The 21,968-nt window shown below is 41.0% G+C and overlaps 1 long non-coding RNA gene across 3 annotated transcripts in view; it reads right to left on the minus strand.

Annotated features, from left to right (window-relative positions):
- Window positions 1-21,411, minus strand: part of LOC134170200 (uncharacterized) — a 92,912-nt gene extending 71,501 nt beyond the window's left edge. For all 3 annotated transcript variants that reach the window (XR_009967154.1, XR_009967151.1, XR_009967152.1), the window contains exons 1-2: window positions 21,185-21,411; window positions 19,714-19,814 (exon numbers count right to left, since the gene is read on the minus strand). This is a non-coding gene — a long non-coding RNA (uncharacterized LOC134170200). The remainder of the gene's footprint in view (window positions 1-19,713; window positions 19,815-21,184) is intronic.
- Window positions 21,412-21,968: the final 557 nt, after the last annotated feature.

Genomic DNA, 21,968 nt, shown 5'->3' on the forward strand with positions numbered 1-21,968 from the left:
AATGATGCTCAAAGCAAACAACCAAGTCTAAAAGTTCCTACATGAGGGCCAGAGCTTATTCCTGGGAAGAAACTACCGAAAGACCACAGAGAGACACAAGACTGCACACACCCTGTGTTTGACCTCTGGAAAACTATCAAGGAATGTCAAATATGAAGTATCCCAAGTATCTAGCAAACACAGATCCTGGAGCCCCAGCTCAGTTGCAGTGAATATTGGCAGAAATTTCTGTCCTGGCTTTGCTAAAGAGCTAGATCTGACCCTGTAGCAGGATAGGTGGGTCCCCTCAAGCTGAAAGGTGGCTGAGCAGCTTCATGATGAGAGGGCCCTATGGACTGTGGGCATCACCATCCAATCCCAGGCTAAAGCTCGTCTTGCCATCTGGGAGATTTCACAGCACTTGAGAAAGATCACTTTCTTTTTTCCTTCATTTTTTTCCCTGTTTTTGTTCCAGTTAACTGGTAAAGTTTACTTTTTACAGTAGCTGGAAAGCAAACATTCACAGAATAAGAAAACTTCCTTGTGACACAGAACAACATTACCGCAGAACAACAGCTTAAACTGTGCTTCTCCATGTTCAGGATATGTACTTTGACCATAGGCCATTCATCACACACTGCAGTTATTGGTAGTGGTTAAACCACAGACATCCAATTGCTCAGAATTGGCTCCATGACATTCTCTGGTTAAGTTAGTGCACATGGCAAAATACATCATATACTTACAGTTAAACTTTAAATGCAACTCTCAAAAAGTCCTATCTGCAGGACTTCTTAGTGCTATCTCCTGCAGTCAGCGACTAACTCATCCTGTAAGCATGTGAATGTGACTGTTACCAGCATCTTTTTTCCTGGTCTAATAGAATGAGAAATGTAAGTACTCGGAACAACTAGAGGAGTAGGCTCAGCCCTGATGGAAATGTAAGGACTGGAGAGCTCTGATCATGTTACGGGATAGACAGTTCACATTGTTTTGACTGATCCTGGAGTCGAAGGGCCACATGCATTTAAGCTAACTTTGACCTACCAATGAATTCACAGCTGATCATTACAAACACCAGAAGCATCCTACAAGGGTATAAGAAACAATAGACAGATGAATATAGAGCTGTGTTTCTATGAACCCTACAACAAACACTACTGTGGCCATGGGGTATGTTTCAAGTGGGAAGGCATGTGCAGAGAAGGTGGTGAACTCACTGCTGAGCCACAAAAACCCCTTTGCATTGGCTGCACTTGTTTCATGAGTAATAAACCCTCTTACAACAGTGGAACCCTCATCACAGCACCTGTGTATGAAACCAGACCAATACAAGCTTTGTGCTCCAGAAAAGGTAGGCTACAGCCAGACAGTGGACTATAATTCAAGTTTTCAGTGTAACCCCAGTTTGGTGATGATCTCTGTAAATTATAATAAAAAAAAAACCACAATGATGCTAATAACCCCAGCACCCTGTTCAGAAATCAAACACAAAGCCTAAGATTAACTAAGATTATATGGAGCAAAAAACAAATGATAGGGCAAGGGATGGGGTGAGAAATTTGAACACTTTGTGTTTCACATTCAGTTGATCCAAAAGACCTGATCCAGCTCTGATGAAGAGAACTGTGTTGCACCAGGCAAGAATTTGGCCAAGAGGACTCTTTTTAATTCCTTAAATGGCTAAAACTATCCCAAATGCTGCCAAGAGTCAAGAGAAGCCATATTCATGTATTTCCAATTTCACTCAAATATAAATATTCATTGTGCTGCCTTTTCTTCTGTTAAGTAAAATTTCAGGTATGTGAAATTACCTTGCCTCACAAAATTCCTTACTTTCATAGTACTAATTGTAAGTAATTACTTGCACTGCTCCTTTAAGAATAAGAACATTATCAGCCAGCCCACCTCAGGGAATAAATATGCATCTCACTCTGATGAAATTTGCACACAATACAGGTCAGGTAGTTAATGAAGCCATAAACCATAATATGTCTGAGGCACTAAACATCACCTTATTCATTTGGCCTTGGTGTTTAAGAGAGCAAGAGATGTTTATTGCCATGAGACACCCTCCTCGCCTTTAGGATCACCATTCATAGCCAGCTCTTTGTAAATAAACATATAACCTTTGCAATGGTAATTTAAGACTGTGCAGTAAAGAAGATGCAGTGAGTGCATGGAGAGTGGAAGAGAAGATAAAAAACCTCATGAATAAAGTCGAAGGCTGCAGGCTAAGGTGTTTATTAAGTCCCAAGCTGTTTTTTTCCTCCACTTTTCCTCTCTGCTGAAATAAAAACAATGATTGCTATGATGCTCTAAAATTAGAGCACATTTGTCGTTTTTAAAAACAGCTAACAACTGAATTTCAACTGTGCAACAGCATAATAGGTGTAGAAAATAGATCTGCCCCAGGCCTAGCCTCTTCTGTTGTGTAATCAGCCAGTGAGAAAGCAGGAGGTCGGCCCAGATAATGTCAGTTTTCCACTCTAGAGTGGTGAAGGTATAAAAGGTGTACATTAAAATGCATCAATGAAATGCTGCAGTCCACCAGGCTGACTTCCCGGGACAGAGCGGGTTAACTTTCCAGCCACGGCGCCGTGCCTTTAGTATGTGTCACAAACAAAACCCCTACATTAAAATGAATAAAAACCCTGACTCATAAAAAGAAGACTTTACATTTCAGCCCCAGGATCTCAAAGCGCTTTGCAAAGAGGCATGAATTAAACCTTCCAATATTCTGAAAGGTAGTGAAAGAAGATAACTCCGTCTGTTTTATGGCTAGGAAACCGATATGCAGGGCCCTGACCAAGGTCACATAGCAAGTATGAGACAGATAATAGTTACATCTCCTGATCTCTGTTCCTGTGTTTATTTCTCCTTTCTCATGCTCTGGCTCTGACAAATGATGTAATAGCTTTCTCAAAAATTCTCATAATTCTCATTAATCACTCTCCACTATTTCTGCAGCAGAAAATGGAATGGTCCCCATGCTCACGTACCAGAGAGGTTCGAAAAATGCTGCAAATCATCAGTTTTACCTGTGACCACCAAATCACAATGAAACCGCATGCTTTCTCAGACTTGCTAAATAATCCGCAAAGAACAGGGCTTATCTTTTAACTCCTCAAACAAGAAGAATACCCATCCCATCATTGTATTGCTTGAAACAGTGCATGCAAACACACAGATGTACACACAGTTTGTGACTCTTAACTGCTCATTGCTATCTGTGATGGAAGGACTGTTTGATCTTTGAGGATGTTCAGCAGTAGGATGGTGCAAATTGTGTGGCGCAATCAGCTTCTTTAATCACAACTGCTTTTAAGCTAACTTTATTTCCCCCAATTATTGTATTTATTACAAGATCACTTCTCATGACAACTTCCAGAAACCTCAAGGCTATTTGTCTGTGCTTGGCCTAGGACCCTAACCTGCCTTAAAAAACAGTGGATGGCAAATATCAGAACTAGGCTATCAACCCCTTCCTCTTCATCTAACTACACTATGCTCAGCAAGCTCTATCATCACCACTTCAACAGCACATGAATCAGAGATTGCCATACCATGGGAATGGACTTCTCAAGCAAAATCAATAGCTGCTTTGCACTGGTATCGCAGAGTCAACATTTGAGATATTCTGGTGAATGTGTGCTAATCTTGTCCCTTTTGAATATTCACATGGTTTGCAGTTGTTCCTCCAGAGGACTTCTACACCCTGTTGCATCCGCAGCAGCCAGCGTACATAGGTTAGAGTATGAACTCGCCCTGCTGTGACTGGCTGCTAACAAGGAAAGTGGATAGATCCAATAATAAATACGCTATAATGACATAATAAAAGTTTGGGAAATTGCAGGAGTCATGTTTCTCATTCAGAAGCCAACTTAAAATAAACTTGAAAGCCTGCAAACATCACAGTTTTTGTCTGATGAAAAAGTCCCAACTGAACAGCCCAATGAAATGACTTCGCAAGAGTATATGAAAGACATACCACAGGCAAATTGAGATACTAAGTTTGGGGTTTTGATCCCAGAGAGAGAGAATAATGTGTCCCTCCGTTTATCCATGAACTCTGCAGCTGGCAGGGGCTGTGTTCTGTTAGTAATTACCATGAACAGATGAGGGAAGATATTCCAGCCCCCCCCCCCCTCCTTTTTTTCTTTTTGACCTGCAGTTAGAGAAAATTTGCTTGTTTTATTTTAGGTTTAAAAATGATGAGGCAGCATCAACCCGCATTTCACCCCAGAGCTGTTGATTTTCCCCGTCTTCTCCCCCTTCCTTTCTTCCTCCCTTCCCACCCCCCAACATCTTAATTTATTTCAGACTATGAGTGTGCAGATTCCCAATTTAGTGAGAACAGTTTGCTGCCAAGGCCCTTCAGGGGCTTTCTCTGCAGTTTATTTTCTTAACTACAAGCTTCAGGTTGTTTTGTGTGTGCGAGTGGTAGGGAAGGAAGGAGGGGACTGCATTCCTTCCTCCAACTTTACAACAGAAAAGGTTCAGATTTGCTCTTAGCCAGCTAAGTTTTGTCCTTCCTTGTCCTGCTCTGTATTTGGTTGCTGCCTTCCTTCAGCAAACACCCAGCTGGCAGCCTTGGTGGCTCACAGAGTAAAAGCATTAGACACATTTGTTGTTGAAATGGTTCTTTCTCTCTGCTCCCTCTTTTTCCCTGCTTGAAACAACTGCCCACAGAAGGGTGACAGAGACTGCTCCGAGTTCATGCCTGCTTCTAGGAATATCATTGATGAGATGAATTCTCTCCCCCTTAAAGGTGGGATAACATGGGAGCCTTGGTGGGTGGGACCATAGGTGTGCCCAAAAGAGCGCTCTAGAACTGCTCAACCAACCTTGGTTTTAGCAACAAAACCAAGGCAAATATCCATTTTATTGAGCCTCCAAACTATTAAACATAACTTGAGCAGCGTTTTTTTCCTAATGGGAATTCTGTCAGGACAAAAATAATGATGATTTATCCAGTTGGAGAGAACTTCTAGAGCACGTGGCAGGAGCAAGGGGTGGCCCAAGTGAAGACCCCCAGTGCTCAGGGGGTTCCATGATGTCCCATAGTTGTGCAACAGCACACACTGCCAGGGTCTGGCTGGCAGCGGGCTGCGGTGGCACCAGGCATGTGCACCCCATTAGCCCCAAGTATTTCCCAGGCGGAAACACAAGAGGCCTTGCTTCGCTCCAAGTTTTAAGAAATGTTGGTTGCTGTTCAATTGGGAGCGAAGCCAAAAGGGTAACAAAAAATAAACCTGCTTCCTGCAAACTGGGAAGCCTGTGCTGTGGCTGTTGTAGCAGCCTGCTGCCTTCCAGCCAGGGAACAGCGCTGGAGAGGGACTAAGGTCCCCTTGGGTGATGGACCCTGTTCATATGAGCCCTCCAGTGAGCACCAGAGAAACTTCACACAGCCTTTTCTCTTTGTGTTGCCTTCTCCACAGCCCACCCCAGCAACAATTATTCTTGGATTAGCTCTACTTCTGGGATCCCCAGCAGCATGTCCCTGCCAGAGGGGGCATGGAAAAGGTGAAAAGCAAAGGAGCCCATCACCATAACTAACACAGCTCCAATGCCACAAAGGTATCAAACACTCAACCCAAACCCAGATCAATCCTTACAGGGATACACAGATATGATTTCAACCTGGTGAACCATTAGAAACGAAGAGTAAGTGCAGGAAACCCTAGCATGTTATCAACAGCCTTTGAGCAATAATAATAGAAGGTTCATTTCACAGAGGAAATTATTTAATATAAACTATTCACTCAACTCTAAACACAAGCCAGCAATATAAGAAAAATATGAAAGTAGCTTTATTTTTACAAAAAAATAATCCCGGGCAGGTTTTCTTTAGGGAAAGCAAAGCTTCCCTCCCATTAGCCCACTTCCTGCAATTCCACAGTGCGACTGTGTGTTGGGAATATACCCAAATTTATTTTTATGCAGATTACGGTAGTCTCATATTTCCTTAATACAGTTTCATAGCAGATTTCCTTTGCCCATGTTAACTGAAAAACTGTTTAACATATGCCTCACAACCAGCCATTGTCAGACTCAGGGTAGCTTAGGGACTCTCTCTTTTTTTAAGAGGGGAGGTGGGGGGTAGTGGTTGATGCAGCAACTTTTTGTCATGTTGTTACAACTGATGATCTTAAAAGTTATATAGGGGTGTTTTTCGTGTTCCCAGAGACTTCCATACATGGTGGGTTTTTAGTTCTCCCCTTTCTCCTTTAGTTTAGTTACTGCCCAAAGATTGACCAGTGACAACTGCAAGGGATCTGTTTTACTCTGTTCCTAGTTCCAAATAGCTGTGGTCAAAACTAAAGGGACTTTCACAAGACTGATCCAGAAGCCACAACTGGAACTTCCAGCCCCTATGGATGCGGTCCTCAGGACAGCACCTTACCTCTGCATTGGTCAAAGCCAGTCCTGCAAGGTAGCTTCCTTTCCTACATGGGATCAAGGGAGAAGTGGAGGGGTTGAACACAAACAACAGTGAGACAAGTGTCGTCTACGACAAACCACCTCTCCTTCATGCCAAGTGGCATCACAACTCTAAAACTGTGTAAGCCACAAGACTCTGGTAAGAGGACCTACATGACCTGGTCTCTGTCACCTCACTAGGAAGAGCATTAGGAGAGGCTGTTTCAGAAGGAAAAGGAGACAGCAGGTCACACAGGGAAAGGGAAAATCCAAGCCCAGAAGTATGGCGGGACTAGATCAAACAGAGGAAAAAAAAACTCATATGCCATCTGCAAGTCCTTTGTGGTCAAGTCATGGAACAGTGGGACACAAAACAGGAGAGAAATGAGAGAAAGAGATATTTTCTTCATTTGTTCCCCTCCTTCTAGCGCAATGTATATTGGATCAGTTCACCCACTTTTTCTAACTCAGGGAACAGATGGTGTCATATTTGAATATAAAATGAGTTTTCATTTGCTTTGCCATAAAAGAGGAAAAAAATACAAACAAACAAGAAAAAAAAAAAAAAGAGCTCACCCAAAAATGATGCTATAGGTTTGGGTTTTTTTACAGACCTGTGGTCCCAGTTACAAGCTGAGCTTGTTTCAGTTCCCGGATCTAATTTGTGGTCTATTATGGTCCTTTTATGCCTGCAGATGTACAAAATGAAAAAAAGTCCCTTCTACAAATGGAAATACTTTTCTACTTAGACAATGTTCATGTTTTGAGGAAAAGTGAAAAACTGTTTAACCACATTTGGCAGCAAAATTCCAACTGTACAGGCACAGAGTTTGCTGTTGTTGCTCTGTGCTGTGTAGCTTTGAATTCAATTAGAATTCAAACCCACTCCTTTTTTTAAGGTTCTGTTATGTTATAGGAAACAGCTTCTGAAATGAATACTTTTCTCATGGTACATCTTGTCAGGATCTATCAGAAGGACTAAGAAAACAGAAGAGAACCTCTTCACATGGTAATGCCAGGACAAAGATGAAGAAATCAGATTAAACAACATAGGATTTAAGAGACAAATGGATTGTGGCTGCTGTTCTTTTCCAAGGCGAGAGTTTCATCCTTCAAGAGCTGAAATAAGCGATCTGACTAAACACTCCAGTTGTGTGACAGTGTGACTTCATAATGTCATCGTGGTGATCGGTGGAGTTAGTCAGAAAACTAAACTCATATAGCAATAGAGGAAGCCAACAGGTCAGATGAACAATCAAGACCTTTTTCTGAGTCTATCTGCAGTCTTTCACTTGCATCACTTTTCCCCTGCTATGATGCTTATAAAAGTTTTGGGCTGTTTGCAGGTGCCAAAATATTCTCAGAATAAATTTGCACTGAATTTGAGACAAGCTGACTGAAGACCTCTCCTGAGTCCCTTATTTTCTCAAATTCCACAATTACGATGTTATTGCAAGTAGAGCCTTTTTTTCCTCTTTAATTTACACTCTGCTGGCTTACATATTACCCTCCAGCACATCTATAAAAGACCTTGGTTGCTGAGGTGGGGCAGGAATTGAGTGGTTTAGGATTTGGTAAAGGGATTAAGGAGTCTTTCATTTCTAGGTCACTAGTTCAAGACTGTCATGACTGTAGGCTGTCTACTGACCTGTGTTAAATATATTGGTGGTTGTTGCTTATTCCCTATCAAAAAATCACCACCACATTTGGCATTGATTTGACTTTATAACAGAGTAGGATTGGTATGCATTAATCAGAAATGTTGCAAAGCTCCGATCAGGATGTGAAATCTCCCAAGGTTTGAGAATGGATGTGTTTGGGGTTCTGGTTTGACTTCTCCAAGCAAAAAAGTCAAGCAGTGAAATGTGGGTTTCAAATTGTCTAGTAATTCAGAGTTGTTAAGAGCCAAGTCCTACTTTTAATTTTAGCTGTGCCGTTCCCTTACGAAAACCAGTTCCTTTCTCTACTTCTCACCTGTCAAACTGCAAAAAAGGCTCCCAGTAAAATACCCTTTTTCTTATTTAGCTTCAAGAGATCCCTGAAGACAAAAAGAAAGGAAAACATAGAAATTAGGAGATTATTAATGACTCAGCCAACTACAAATCTCAGAGGTAAAAGGAAGCCGTTATCACTTCTGTTATATTTTAGCTAAACATCAGAAGAAATAACAGGAGTGTGAAGATTTGAGTTCATTCAAATTAAAAGAATATTCCCCAAAAAAAATTCAAAGCTTAGACCTTCAAATAGGTTTTCTTTAGCACCTTAGGCAGGAAGCTCCCCTACCTTCCTTTTTCTCATACAGACACCACACTATTCAACAGGCTCTTTGACCTTAATGGGATGTTATTTGCTGATTTGGAGTCTCAGTCCCAGCAGTGAGTTCATAATAGCAGTCAGCTGAAGAAAGGCAGCTTCCCTACCTTCCAACGACTGCACATTTTAAACCATCAAGCTACACATTGCTTCTGCCAGCTCTCAGAGAGATGTCAAATCAAGTAAAAATTCAAAAAGCAGAAAGCTCATTGAAAGTACAAACCCAGCTAAAGTGTTAAAATGCAGCATTATCTCTGGTTGGGAGGCAGCTTTCATAAACGGCACAGAAAAACAATCAAATTGGAAGATAAATACAACCTGGAAACAGCAGGAAAAGTTATACTGAACATAAATCTGCTTGTGATAATTTTAATTAAAACTGGATGTGATACAGTGTTCAATATGATATTTCCTTCATTCCCATTTGTTATTGGGATTACATTTGTATATCCTGCTCAGCTGTAGGCCTGCACCATCAAGTCCAAGGGAGTTCAGATGCAGTGAGGACAAAACAAAGGCTTAAAGAAAGCAGGCAGGAAGAGGAAAAAAAAAAAGGAAGAGGAAGAATCCCAGTTGCTTTTGTAAGCTTTCACCTCTCACAGCCTCCAGGATGCTGTGGTGACCATATGTTCCATACCTGACCATATTTTGATTTGGGACCTATTAGCTCTGAGGAATTTTCTGCTTTGAAGTTTGAGATTAAGCATGGGCCTGGTCGTGCTGGTTTTTCTGAGCTACTGCCTCCCCCCCACCAGTGTTCTGGGTGCTGTCAATAGGCCTTTCTCTTTTTCCTCAATCTCCTCTTGTGACCAGGTGTGGAAAGGAGTTGGGTTTGTTCTGTTTCCCTCATCTCATTGTGGGCTTCACCCTTCAGTGGATAACCAGCTTCTCTTTTACCTTTCAACTCAGCAAGAAAAGGACAAGGTCCCTCCTTAAGGGGTTGCAGGGCTTCTCTGCATACTTGTAGGATGCTGGATCCCTGGGTCTCCATCAGCCCTTAACTGCATTCAGCACATTGTCTTCCCACTTAAACATTTTGCTATGTGTCCACAATAACTAGATTATCTAAGCAGCAGCACAAGAAAACAGTTTTCTGGTGTTGTGCTGCTGTTTTGGTGTCTGGTGGGGGGCAAAGGTTTCTAAATATCTTCTCTATTGGGAGGATCCAGAAACCAAAACAAACCACTCTTTCCCTTCTTCATTAAGCCTGTTTGACTGCAGCTTTGCTAACAGCAAGAACGTGCTACACTGGTGTGAAAGCAAGAAAGTAGAATCTGGGAGATGATGCCCCACACTTGAGTTGAATGCTTCAAGATACAGCTTTTCCTGAGCTGCTGCTTCAGAAATCATCATGGCCAGCATTTTCCTTGCTAGCTAAAAGAAAGCTTAATTTTTAGCTGTAACAAATTACTGTTCCCCCTGAAATTTTCATAGTATGGAAAATTCCCATTCCACCCAGTTATAACCCCAAAAAACAGTCATATGGGGAGCTACAATACCTTGCATACCCTTGATTCTTTGTTCTCCGAGGTGAAACAGGGTGGGAATTTGATGCCATACCCAGTTTTGCCTACCTGGTATGGCTTTGTTGTACTGAGGAGCCACGAGCAGATGATCTGCACCGCAGCACTGGCACACCTTGGCCTGGCTGAAGCTTTGCTCTGATTAAAAGGGCTGTGGCAATTCAGCAAACTGGATGGGGATCTTCACAGATGGTTGGGGAATGGGTGTGCTCCATATTTATTTATTTTCTCTCAGAATTTGCTGGCAGGCCAAATATTTCTGCATTGTGAGGACTGAAGAGAAAGGAAGACATTTGACTGTTTATAGGAATCCCATTTCCCTTGTCTGAGATGCCTGTGCTTCAAAAAACAGTATCATCGCGGCCTGGGGATATCTGCTTACAACTTTTGAAGGAGATCTGTAGTCATAATCTATCAAAGCTTTAAATGAACATGAAACCAAGGAGACAAAATGAATAACTCACCCTAATGGAATAGCAGATGGTAAGATCTCACAGCACATCATGGTACTGTTCCAGCATTCACTATATAATGTTTCTTTTTCTGAGCGAGAATAGTGCTCATTCTTGTTGTTTAATGTCTACAAGGTCTGGTAGAGACTAAATCATGATAAGAGCCACAGACGTTTAGGAAAGCCTGAAATTGGATAAGTGTCAGTCACTATCACCTCCATCAACCTTAACTTCCTTAGTCACAATGTAAACAGCTCTACGTAGTTTTTCATCATTTACTGAGAGAAGGGGAGAGAAAAATATATCCCAAACACTTCTGGACAGCAGCTGTGGGCGGAAAAATATATAGGATGGCAAAGCTTGTGAAGTGGGTATGAAAAACAGTGCTAGTTAAACATGTCTGAATACTGGGAATCCCAGGGCATTCCTGTGCTTCAGTTCAGAAAAGAGAGGGATGGTGCATTTCACAACAGAAAGTCTTAAAAATAAAATAAAATAAAAATAATTGCTTTGGGGACCCGAGTTAAAATGCAGGTGTTTTGAGGGGAACATAAACATTTTTTCCTAAATGAGGCGTTGAGGGCTGGGAGAAGGGCAGTAAAATTAGTGGAATTACTGCCTGATTTTAACCAGATGATTGCTGCAGTTGGACACCAGTGCGGTTTCATTAGGGACTCTAATTTACAAGCCATTCGCCACATTCCAGGGGAATGCAGCAACACACACACCCCACACACCCCCACCAGTTCCTAAGGAATGCCAGCACTGAGCTTTATGGCAGCAATGCTGTCTTTGGGGCTTTTTTTGTCGTGGTTGCTATTGTTGGTTGTTTTCTTAAGGCCAGCTTGACGGTAGCACTGTGGCCAAGCTTTTGGGGAAGGGAGAAAAAGAGTCACACTGCCTTAACCTGGGCAGGTAGTCCCAGGAATCTGTGTATATGTCCGCTGGTGTGAAGAACATATGGTCCTTCTACTAAGAGCTGCCCTGATTTATACATACTGTGCAATCAGATATATTACATCATTTCAGTGTTAGATACTAGTATATTCCAGATACAAAGTGACCCTTTTCCTGGCCTTCCATTAGATCCTAAATTGTCATTGAAGTACAGTCCTGAAAGCCTGAAGCAGGTGAGGTTTTGGCCTCATGTGACCTAGCTCAACATAAATTTGTCTGATCTTTATAGAGGCAAATGGCCTAATGAATGCTGTGGATAGCGATTTCCATGTAGCCAGCCCTTGGGATCTGGTATTACTTTTTTCATAGAGGTATGAGATTTCTGCCTCAACCCACCTGGCAAAGCAGCAATAACTTCTTTTTCTTTAGCAAATAACACACAGCTGTCCTACATTCCTTCTGTTCACCCTGCTTAGCCATCTTTTGGACCTACCCACATCACATCAGCATAACTTTCCCATGTATCCCTGAGTATTATTCCATTGCCACAGTGCAAATCACCAAAGCCAAGAAACAGTAATATTCATTCTTTCCTTGTTTCATGGGTTCAGAGCCCTCTTTGTAGAGAATAAGCATCCTTTTGACATATCATTATTTCCTGGTTTTCTCCCATTCCTTCTTTCTATTGCTTTTTCTCACTGAATTTCACCTTTCCTATCAAGAGCTGCAAAGGTTCCCTATTTTGTCCAATCAACTTCCTTCCCTGTGCTGCTTGCAATTTTCTTTCACATTTTCAGTACATCTGAGTTTCATTTTTCCCCAATGACTGTTCTCTTGGCTAACCCACTCTGCAATTTTGGTAGGCTCATTGAGGTCCAACGGCCATAGTTAATGTTTGCCTGCTGTTAATCCTAACCCTCGCACCTAAATTATGATTAAAAATACTGAACAGAATCCCAAAAGCCGGAGGGGGTTTGAGTCTGTCACCAAGTAGTTATAATACGTGCATGTTACATATTAACAAAGCACACAAGTGCAGGAAGTGAGGTTTCCTTTCAGTTGTAATATTTATCTCCCATTTTTTTGAGGGCAGCCATTCTGGTCTACCACTGCCTCTCCTCTGCTGCTGTCAGATCTCACAAGTTCTGCTGGGTTGGCTCAAATGAGTATTTCAATATGAAACCTCCTCTTTAAAACCCAAAACAGATTTAGTAAATAATGTCCTTCCCCCGAGGCAGGAATGAGCCAGCAGAGCAGGAACTGTGCCGACGGAGGAGTAACATTACGTACAGAAAGGAAAACAGCAAGTCCCCTTGCATTAATTCATTCTTTGGGATCTTCTGCCCTACTTGAGAACCTCTAGTGAAATATTGTGAAGTCCTCCTCATCTTGAGCAAATTCACCTTTAATTTAAACCATTCTTCATGTTCTTAAATTATATAGGGTCTTGTGTTGGTGTGGGTAAAACTGAACATCATCTCATACTTCCAAAGACACTTTGGCTGAGAAGATGTGGTTTTCAAATATAGCTTGCCTACAGAGAAGTTCCAATTATTCCCTTCAAATATTACTTATTCAGTATTTGGGTCATTTTTTCTCTGCCAAAATGCATTTGTGAATCAATCCAGCATCCTGTCAATGCCTTTGTTAACCGTAAATATTTGCTAACAGCCTATATGATTAAGTGGCAGCTTACAACTCTTTGCAAATGCTTCTCTCAAGGAATATTTGGAGATCACTATTCTGGTCACTGCCTGAGCGTGTGGGAGTCCACCGAGCTGCAGGGTGATGATGTTAGTCCAGAACTGACTGAAGCTATATAAACTGTACAATGACTTGTGGCACAAAGTAAATGATGAAAAAAAAAAAAACCACTTCCAGATTCCATTTTAAACCATTTGTGCTACCCTTCATGAATATGCACCAATTTGCAAAATGATTCAGTTGTGCAGGTACCCAAACTATTACAGCCACCCAAACAGCAACCATGTGTTTTCACTGAGCAAAGAGCTAACTTGACAGAAACCAAACCTCAACTGGTGGTTGCCTTAAAATGGAGTAATTTAACTACTAGTCTTTATTTGCAGAGGTAGATAAGTTTAAACAGACATTTTCTATTTTTCACTTTGCTACATCTATAGACTTGCTGAAAATCTTCGTGAATGAACAATATTATTATAACAACTTACTATGGTATCTTTCCATTCTTTTACATATCTGACATGCAAAGGCCCTGTGGCACAACTTCCTGTAGTTTATAAAGCAGTTATTATGACAGTCAAGCTACCAGATGAATTGTCATGAAGTCACTCTGATTTCTCTGGTTTCATCCTTGGAATGATAACAGACTTCATAACGTGGAAGACCTTTCATTTGCTTGGTTGATGGTTTTGCTACATAGTCAGGATTCACTGCACCATCAGGGCATTTTGGAACGTTTCATGACTCAAATGCTTTATTCTTACTGACTATCTCTGGCATTTAGACTCCTAGCTCACCTGTTTTGATTAGTTTGGAAAACCAAAGAAACTTCTTTAAGGGTAAAGGATGTGCATCAGCTCTCTATATTAGCCAATCTATAGGAGTCTCTCTTTGGTACTAACAAGGAACAATCTGGCATGAGTTATTTCCCATTGCTATTCAGAGACCTTTCAAGACTTCACTTCTTGTTTTCATAAGATCACCTTGTATAATTGAGGGCTAAAATGCAGGGCAATTTGTTCAGATCCCTTCCCAGTCTGCTTATCATCATCTCATGGACCTGTACAACTTACAATGGAAAACAAGTTGAACAAAATAAGCTGGAATTTTTCTAACACTACAGTGAATGCAGGCAGCTTCTGATGATCAATTTAAGTAATCTTCATTCCAAACAGCATTTGAAATGAGAGAACCAATGCTTCATAGACATAAAAATAAAACTTTGAAATTTAGTTGGTTTACTGAAGAAAACACTTTTTTTTTTTTAATGATTCTTAAACAGTAACAAAATTTAGTCTCATTAGGAGAAAAAAAAGAATGGATTTTTTGCTGCCTTAGAAATCTTTTAAGAGTAAATACGTTTGGGGATAATTCGGACAACGTGAAAGCTGTACTGAGAATGTCTTCCACAGGACTGTCTTAGCTTGAAGGGGTTTTAGAAGAAGATGCCCTGCTTCATAAAACTGTTCTGTTGACACAGAGGTCCAGATAAGTTTAAGAATTGGAGCATCGTGACTAATGAAAAAGATAACACAAACCTCATGACTCTTCATAATTTATATGAGTGTAATTAAAACTACTGTCTTTTATGGATGTGTTTATTAGATGTACAATCAATAATCAGAGATGTTGTTAGAAAGACTTAACATTATAGAATTTACATTCTAAGAAAAAGACTTTTGCCTAAGTCACTAAAAATGTGATGTCCTCATTGACAAAACGCAAAACCTTGTGAACTAGAGCTAGTCAGACATCCAAGACAGGAGGCTGATGCTAGAAGGAAGAAGACCTACTCCATCTCTGCTGCCCTGATCCCGAGGAAGCTCTAAGGTGAAGCACAGCACAGATGTTGCACACCAGTGCTCAGCTGCTGAAAGGGGATAAATGACTAATAGCCTTCACAAAAGGCCAAACAAAGTGTCATAAGCTCCTAAAAGCTCCTAAGATGAGTTTCAGCTTTTTTCCTATAATTATCTCACTTCTAGGCTAAACTTAACAGAAAACCCACTTGGTTTTGTAAGAAATACTTTCGTTGTTTAGGAATGCAGATGTTGCTGAGATTCAGAAGAAAGCCTACTTTGATTTGGCCAGCTGTCTCCTAACAAGATGTCCACAGACTCTTCATTGTACCCTTAACACTTAATCCAGACAGACAATGACTTAATGCTAGCTCTTGACACAAATAGACACTGCAATATATCGAATAAGGCTGAGGCCATCAAAATAATTCTCATTTGAGAGTAAATGCAGCCTGAACCCAAGTTTGGGAGTCTGCTGAGTAAACACTACCAAAGGAGAAATAAACATGTTCTCTTGGCCTGAACTACCATAACTCTCTCAGCTGCAGAAAGAAAATACAGTACAAGAGAAAAAGGAATGTTTAGATATAACTTAGAAGACGGAAATTTTCTGTTCATGTTTAGAAGATCTCACAATAGCTGACCACAGCCATGTGTGGTAGCTGACATCTACCCCTTACCCAAAAACATGCTCAGGCAGATGGAGAAAGAGATTGCTGGGATTTGATTATCAAAAATAAAACCACAGACCTGGATGAGCTAATGTTGTTCCAGATGCATTATCTTATAATCTCCAGGAAGAGAGGAAAGGAACATTGTATCCTCCCTTAAAGAAGTCTTGCAGCAGGCTTTATTTCCCCACTGCATGAGAAGAAATTGCTGCCTAAAATTGAAAGGGATCTCCGCCCAAGTCCAAACCAGAAGAAAAGTTAGGTCTGAAGAACAGCAAATAGTGGAGTGAATCTCAAGTTTCCGTTCATCTGCTATGACACAAAAAGACCCCCCCCGTGTCCTTCTATTCTGTATTGTTCAGGAGATGAACCCAGGTTGATGACCTATTATTTTTCTTTGTGCTTATTCTTGCCCCACACCACATTTCCATTTTTTCCCAAATTCCTTCTATCTTGCATCAAACTATATTGCAGAGCTCAGCCAAAACAGAGCCCTCCAGAAAACATCCCGTGACAGTATCTTCAAATAAAATCTTAGAGTTAGTCATTTAAGCCCTTAGCAGAGGGGTTGGTTTTAAACAGAATTCACTTTAGAAATACTTCCAGAGTAACTGTGACATCTTTAAAGCCCTCTGACTCTTCCTGGGAGGAGCAGCCTCATCGAGTGCATTACACTGGGTGCTGCAGTAGAGCCCACACTAGTACTTGTGCATTTGACCCATGGGTCACTGAGCTCACTGATAAGGTGGCTGCCCTCCAAGGAGACATGCAAGCCTCCAGTCAGGTCCCACAGTAATTGCAGGGTCAGCTTTTTTGCCACATACGGTGACCATTAGCTGAAAATGTCAGAGACCAAAGGTCACTGCAGTGCCCTGGCAGTATTTATACACTTGAAAAGTACCTGGGTGCCTTTGTGTATCCCAGCGTTACTGCTCCTATGGAAAACCAAGAATCTGCTTTTTAAAACAAGATATGCTTTCTCTCTCTTATATATGCCATATACATGTTTTGCCTTCAAAAGTGTTATCTCATATTTAAAACAATGTGATGGGGAACAGAATTCATCCCTCCCTAAAGCAAAGGATGCTGCTACCATTGTTTCTTCATTGTTAAAAGGTGAAAACCTCAGACAACGAGAGGGAAAAAAAAAAATAGAAAAAGAAAAAAAGGAAAAAAGAAGAAAAGAGACAGTTTTAAGGGCTTTTAAAATATCTAATGCTCCAGGATCTAAACTGGCAAGGAGCCAAGCAGTGTCTTAAAGGGACAAGCACTTTATTATACTTTCTAATTCTTCCAAAGTCTGTCTGCAGGATATATGAGCTGGCTCTAATATGACTACTCTATTCTCATCCTCCAGTGGTATACTCTGGTCTCAGCTCATAAATTGAAAATGGAAGATCACTAAATCAGCGTGGACTGTTTCAGAGGGACATTGCGAATTTCCAGTCAAATCTTCTGGTTTATCTTAAATATTTCATCTTAATGTCACCTTTAGAAAAAAAATCTTTCATTCAAGTAAGTTACAACATACAGTTCTAAACTGATTACACTCCCCCACTGACCTTCTGGAGGAAGGCTTTCACGGCAGTACAAATACCATGCTGGCAGCTCTCTGCTGTAGCTTAGGAAGGAGAATTTTTGGCATGGCAAATGCTCTCAAGACACGTTACGATGCATAAACAAGGTAAGAGGGGGTCCACATTGCCATAACACAACCTGTACACCACCATGGCTTTTGGTTAAGGCTCCTTTCAGAGTCTACCACTTCTTTAGGGGAGTCCCATGTCCTTTAAACCAGCATGACCAACGTGCAGATCATCATAATTTACTAGGCCAAACTATTTTCTGTGTTGCCACAAATTTCAGCAGTCTAAGCAAGAGGAGCCATTTTTTGAGGCAGGAGGATGCAGTAGTGAAAAGGATTGAAAAAGATACAGATGAATACTCTCAATGAGTCAGGTACAGCCTGACTGAATCTCCTTACAATAATAATAATAACATCTTCCTCCCCTGAGGAGTAGCACTTCCCCAAAAGCTCAAAGAAACAACTAGAAGGGAAAGATTTAACTGAGAAATTGTATCACAAAATGCATTATAAATGTCATTCATTTCAACCAATGCCAGTTGTACTTGGCAATAAACAATGGACCCTTGAAATACAACTCTTCTGTATTCTGCTGCTAAAATAATTGAGGAGTTACCTGAGAAATATGTGTTGATAAAATTGCTCAGAAGGATTGAGTCTTTCTTTCTACCCCGGCCTATATTCTTTCATCCTCTGAGTGGAGAGGATTTTGGGGTTGGGGACTTTAAATGAAGCTGGGAATTTCCATGGCTGCTTATTTATACAGGGCTATGCACCACAGTTAATTCACCCTGACAAGAATGATGTTGAGCTTTCTTGCCATATGATCTTGTATTTAAGATCCTGTCAGTTTTGAGGACTCTAAATAAACCTTCTTTTAAATATTTAATACTCTTCAGTGATATATGCCTTTAGGCTCTGAGCCTGGTCCAACCATCAAAACTTAGAGTTTTCTATATTTCCCAACACCACAGTCTTCCTGTATAAATTAAATTTGCACTCTAAATTCTCTGATGGATTCCAAGTTGTTTGCTTCTCATCTGCCATTCCCCTATATCTAGAAGGAAATGAAAATCTCTTTGAGTTTCTTCTAGAAGACTTCTAAGGTATTTGTATAGTAAAGTCATCCCATCCCAAAAACAAATAGCCAGAATATTTTTTGATAACGTCTCTGATGGTGTGAATGATGCTCAGGCTCTCTACATCTTGCTTCCTTTTTTATAAAGGACCTGATAAAAGAAGTCAAAGAAATGGCAATTTCTTTGTCTACTTCTTTGGGTCAGTGACTTCCTCCCTTTTGTTCTGGTAACTATAGGAATCAGAAGAACAACAGGCTACCTGACACAGATCAAAGATCTTCCTGGAGTAAATAGAAGCCACCTTGCAATAGTGACCAATTGAAACATCATGTTTAATGTGGGCTTTTACCAAATTAGCCAACAGCCTGTTGCTTGAGAATCTCACCCATGTCACTAAGAGAAACATAGGTTAAAGCTCTCACTTTAAATGAGATTGATAGAGGTTTGGATTTCTGTCCCCACTGACTATTTCATTTTGACCACAAGTTCCACAGCAGACCTGTGGAGATTTCCTTCTAATTACATATGTCAAGTAGTCAAACCAGCTCAGACCCTCATTCAGCTCTCCCAACACTGCAAAGGAAAAGGTGGCCAAAGGAGTTGGTAGATCAGAATTTTCTTCTCATCTTTCCAGCGGCCTCAACCATCAACACAGTTCTCAAGGTACTGAAGGACTGGGACCTTCCAGGCAAGATTTATTTGCTCCCTTGTACTCAAAGTCCTGCAGAACTTATTTTTTCCCTGCATCTCCCCGTTTTCACTCCTGGATGTGCCACACACAGATAATCCGGGTAGAAAATCTGAGACACACAACAAAATCCCTGCCCAAGAGTCACAGAATATTATCTGAATAGGAACAGGGCAGATGGGATACCTGTCACACGCTCCAGCCACAATCAATAGCAAAGGCAAAAAAGCTCTAGCAAGGGCCTTCATCAGATGGAAACATAACTAAAACAAAGTATATGTCAAGTTCAGTTCAAGAGAGGTTCCTAGAAGATAACTTATAACAACTAGAATAGAAATTCAAGCTCTTCTTTGACAGAAATCATCCTTAACTCCAAGTAAGAGTGTTTAGACTTCACAGAACTCAGCAAAATTGCCTTTGAGTGTCAGCAGTGAACACTGTATATTCTTCTAAGACTTCACAGTGCAACTGTCAGCTGTCTGTTTTCTTTCTGCTATATGCAGAGTTTATACAGACACTCCCAGAGGAGCCTTTAATTGCATGTCATGACAAGTCTCCCAACCTCTTTGCAGCTCTTCCACTTAACACATAGTGTAAACTCACCCAATCTCCCTTCACTTTCTCCTTCCTGGATTTCTCTCTTGGAGCTCTGTGGAGGCCTGTGTTGAAGCTTCATTATGATGGAGTGGACCCAGTGGAGATCTCTATAAAAAGCATCCGACCCATTTATCAGGACAGATCTCTTTAACAAGTCTATATAAACCTCATGTGTTGAAGAGACCTAACCTGTGACTCAGAGACAAAACTAAAACCTGAAGTAGCTAAGAAAGAGGGGTCTTTTTTCCCCTGATTGCTTATTCCTACTGTTGTTTTCATTGTGCAAGAAAGTCACTAGCTTTTACTAACGACAGCACTGAGTGGTCCCAGCAGAGAGACACCATCATTAAAGAGAGAGAGCTATGCAAACGCAGAGACCATCCCTGCCCCAGAGTTCCTATAATATAAATAGTAAAGGCAGTGGGAGGGAAATAGAAGCACAGAAAGGTGAAATCCGTTGTTCAAGATGACCCTACAGCTTAGTAGTCACTACAGAACATTGCTTCTCAGGGCAAGTGATTTTGTAAGAGGTCTAGATTTGCACGTAATAAAAAAGACAAAACAATTATGAAAGACATTGTAAAGCCTAGTTACACTTGTAAAGGGGTTCTGCAGAACCTCATATCCCAGTGTGTCATATTATTCCATTTTTGTACAAATTCCTTTAATTTTCAAGTCAAAGAGACATTTCTTTTGCACTGCTTCTGCCTCAGACTAGTATCCAAAAATCAAGGTGCACCAGTAAAACATTTATATTTAAAGCACTGTATGTTTGCATCAAATTCCTCCCCCACTCATTCCAGCCACGGTTTAACTGTACGCTTAAGCACATGTTTAACTTTAACCACACAAGTAGTGCTATACACATCAATGAAACTACCTGCACTTAAAATTAAGCACTTGTTTAAGAGCAAGATGCAGAGAGACATACAGTGGGATTTTAAAAACCCCTTGAGCATTCGGTGGAAGTTAGGTGCTTAATGTGCTTAAGAGACATTTGAAAACCCCACTGAGATGGTGTATCTGCTGCTGGATGCCTCTAGAAACCTGGCAGTGATGCTCAGAATGATACAGTGATTGATTACAGTGAGAATTGCACCTCTAATAAAGTCCTGATTGCCCAGGGAAGCTGCAACAGATATGGCTAAAACTGGTGCAAGGATCATCTCTTTTTCCTAAAACACCTCTTAGAGCTTCATCCAAAATAGCAGTGGGGTGTTGTGCTATTCTGTGAGCTACTCAAGCAGCAGCTCTCAGGCTTACAGAACCAGCTTGTGGTCCATCTATGTTTACTACTTTCCAGACTTCAACAATCTGGGGTATAACATCACCCTGTACAGCGGTCAAAGACCCCAGCCCTCTTTTTCCCATCTTATCTCACCAAATCCTGCATCTCCACACTCTCTTGATCCCAGACTAATCCCTCAAAGAAGACCCAAACCACCCAGTCTCCAGCTCTGACAAAATCAGCACTCACCCAGCAAAGCATCCAAACGCCTGAGGACACTCAGAAGCTGAACAAACACCTCTAATGAAGTGATATAATTTTTCTAAGCTAATGAGAAGAGGGTGACCTGAGCCCACAGGTATGAACCCTAAAGGACAAGAAGCCGAGGAGATAAGCCCCCACTCTCCACACGAGCTAACAGAGGTCACACCGGGCAGAGTTTGAATCTTTCTGGCAAACAGCTCACTGCAGCTCTACACCTGGCTGGGTTTAATTTGTTATTTATGTCAGCTTTGCATATTTGTAAAGTTCAAGGGTTTATTGCCCTGGCCTGACCTTGCCAAGTCAGAGCTCACATGTGGTTCTCTAGTAGCAATTTCTTTCTAATAAACTTTACTTGAAAGAACATGTGTGATAGATTTTGTTGATGATTAAAAAGAATGGGGCTATGTTCATTGTTAGCCAAGCTGGTTTTGAAGTTTTGTTGGAAGTCACCTCTGCTCTCATTTTTAAAGAAATGTCCCCTTCCCCCTCACCCCTTTATTTAACTGCACACCCTAATTATGTTTCATGTTGAAGCATGTAGCATTGTCTGTGTCTATACAGTAAAGACACTTCCCCCATGTGCTTATTAAGATTGTTAAAGAGCATTGTTCGGAGTTGTTCTTTAATCAGAGCATGTGCAAGCACCAAAATCTGGGCACACACAAGAGCAGGAAAATGCAAGTCTCAGATGTACAAACATGTAAAAAGCTACCAGAGCCTGGCACATTCTTTAGCAGCCCCAAAGACTGTTGCTCCCAGTTTGCTTTGT

This window comes from Pezoporus occidentalis, unplaced genomic scaffold, assembly GCF_034315485.1.
Source record: "Pezoporus occidentalis ecotype Australia unplaced genomic scaffold, CSIRO_AGI_Poc_V1 ctg11, whole genome shotgun sequence".
NCBI lineage: Eukaryota > Metazoa > Chordata > Aves > Psittaciformes > Psittacidae > Pezoporus > Pezoporus occidentalis.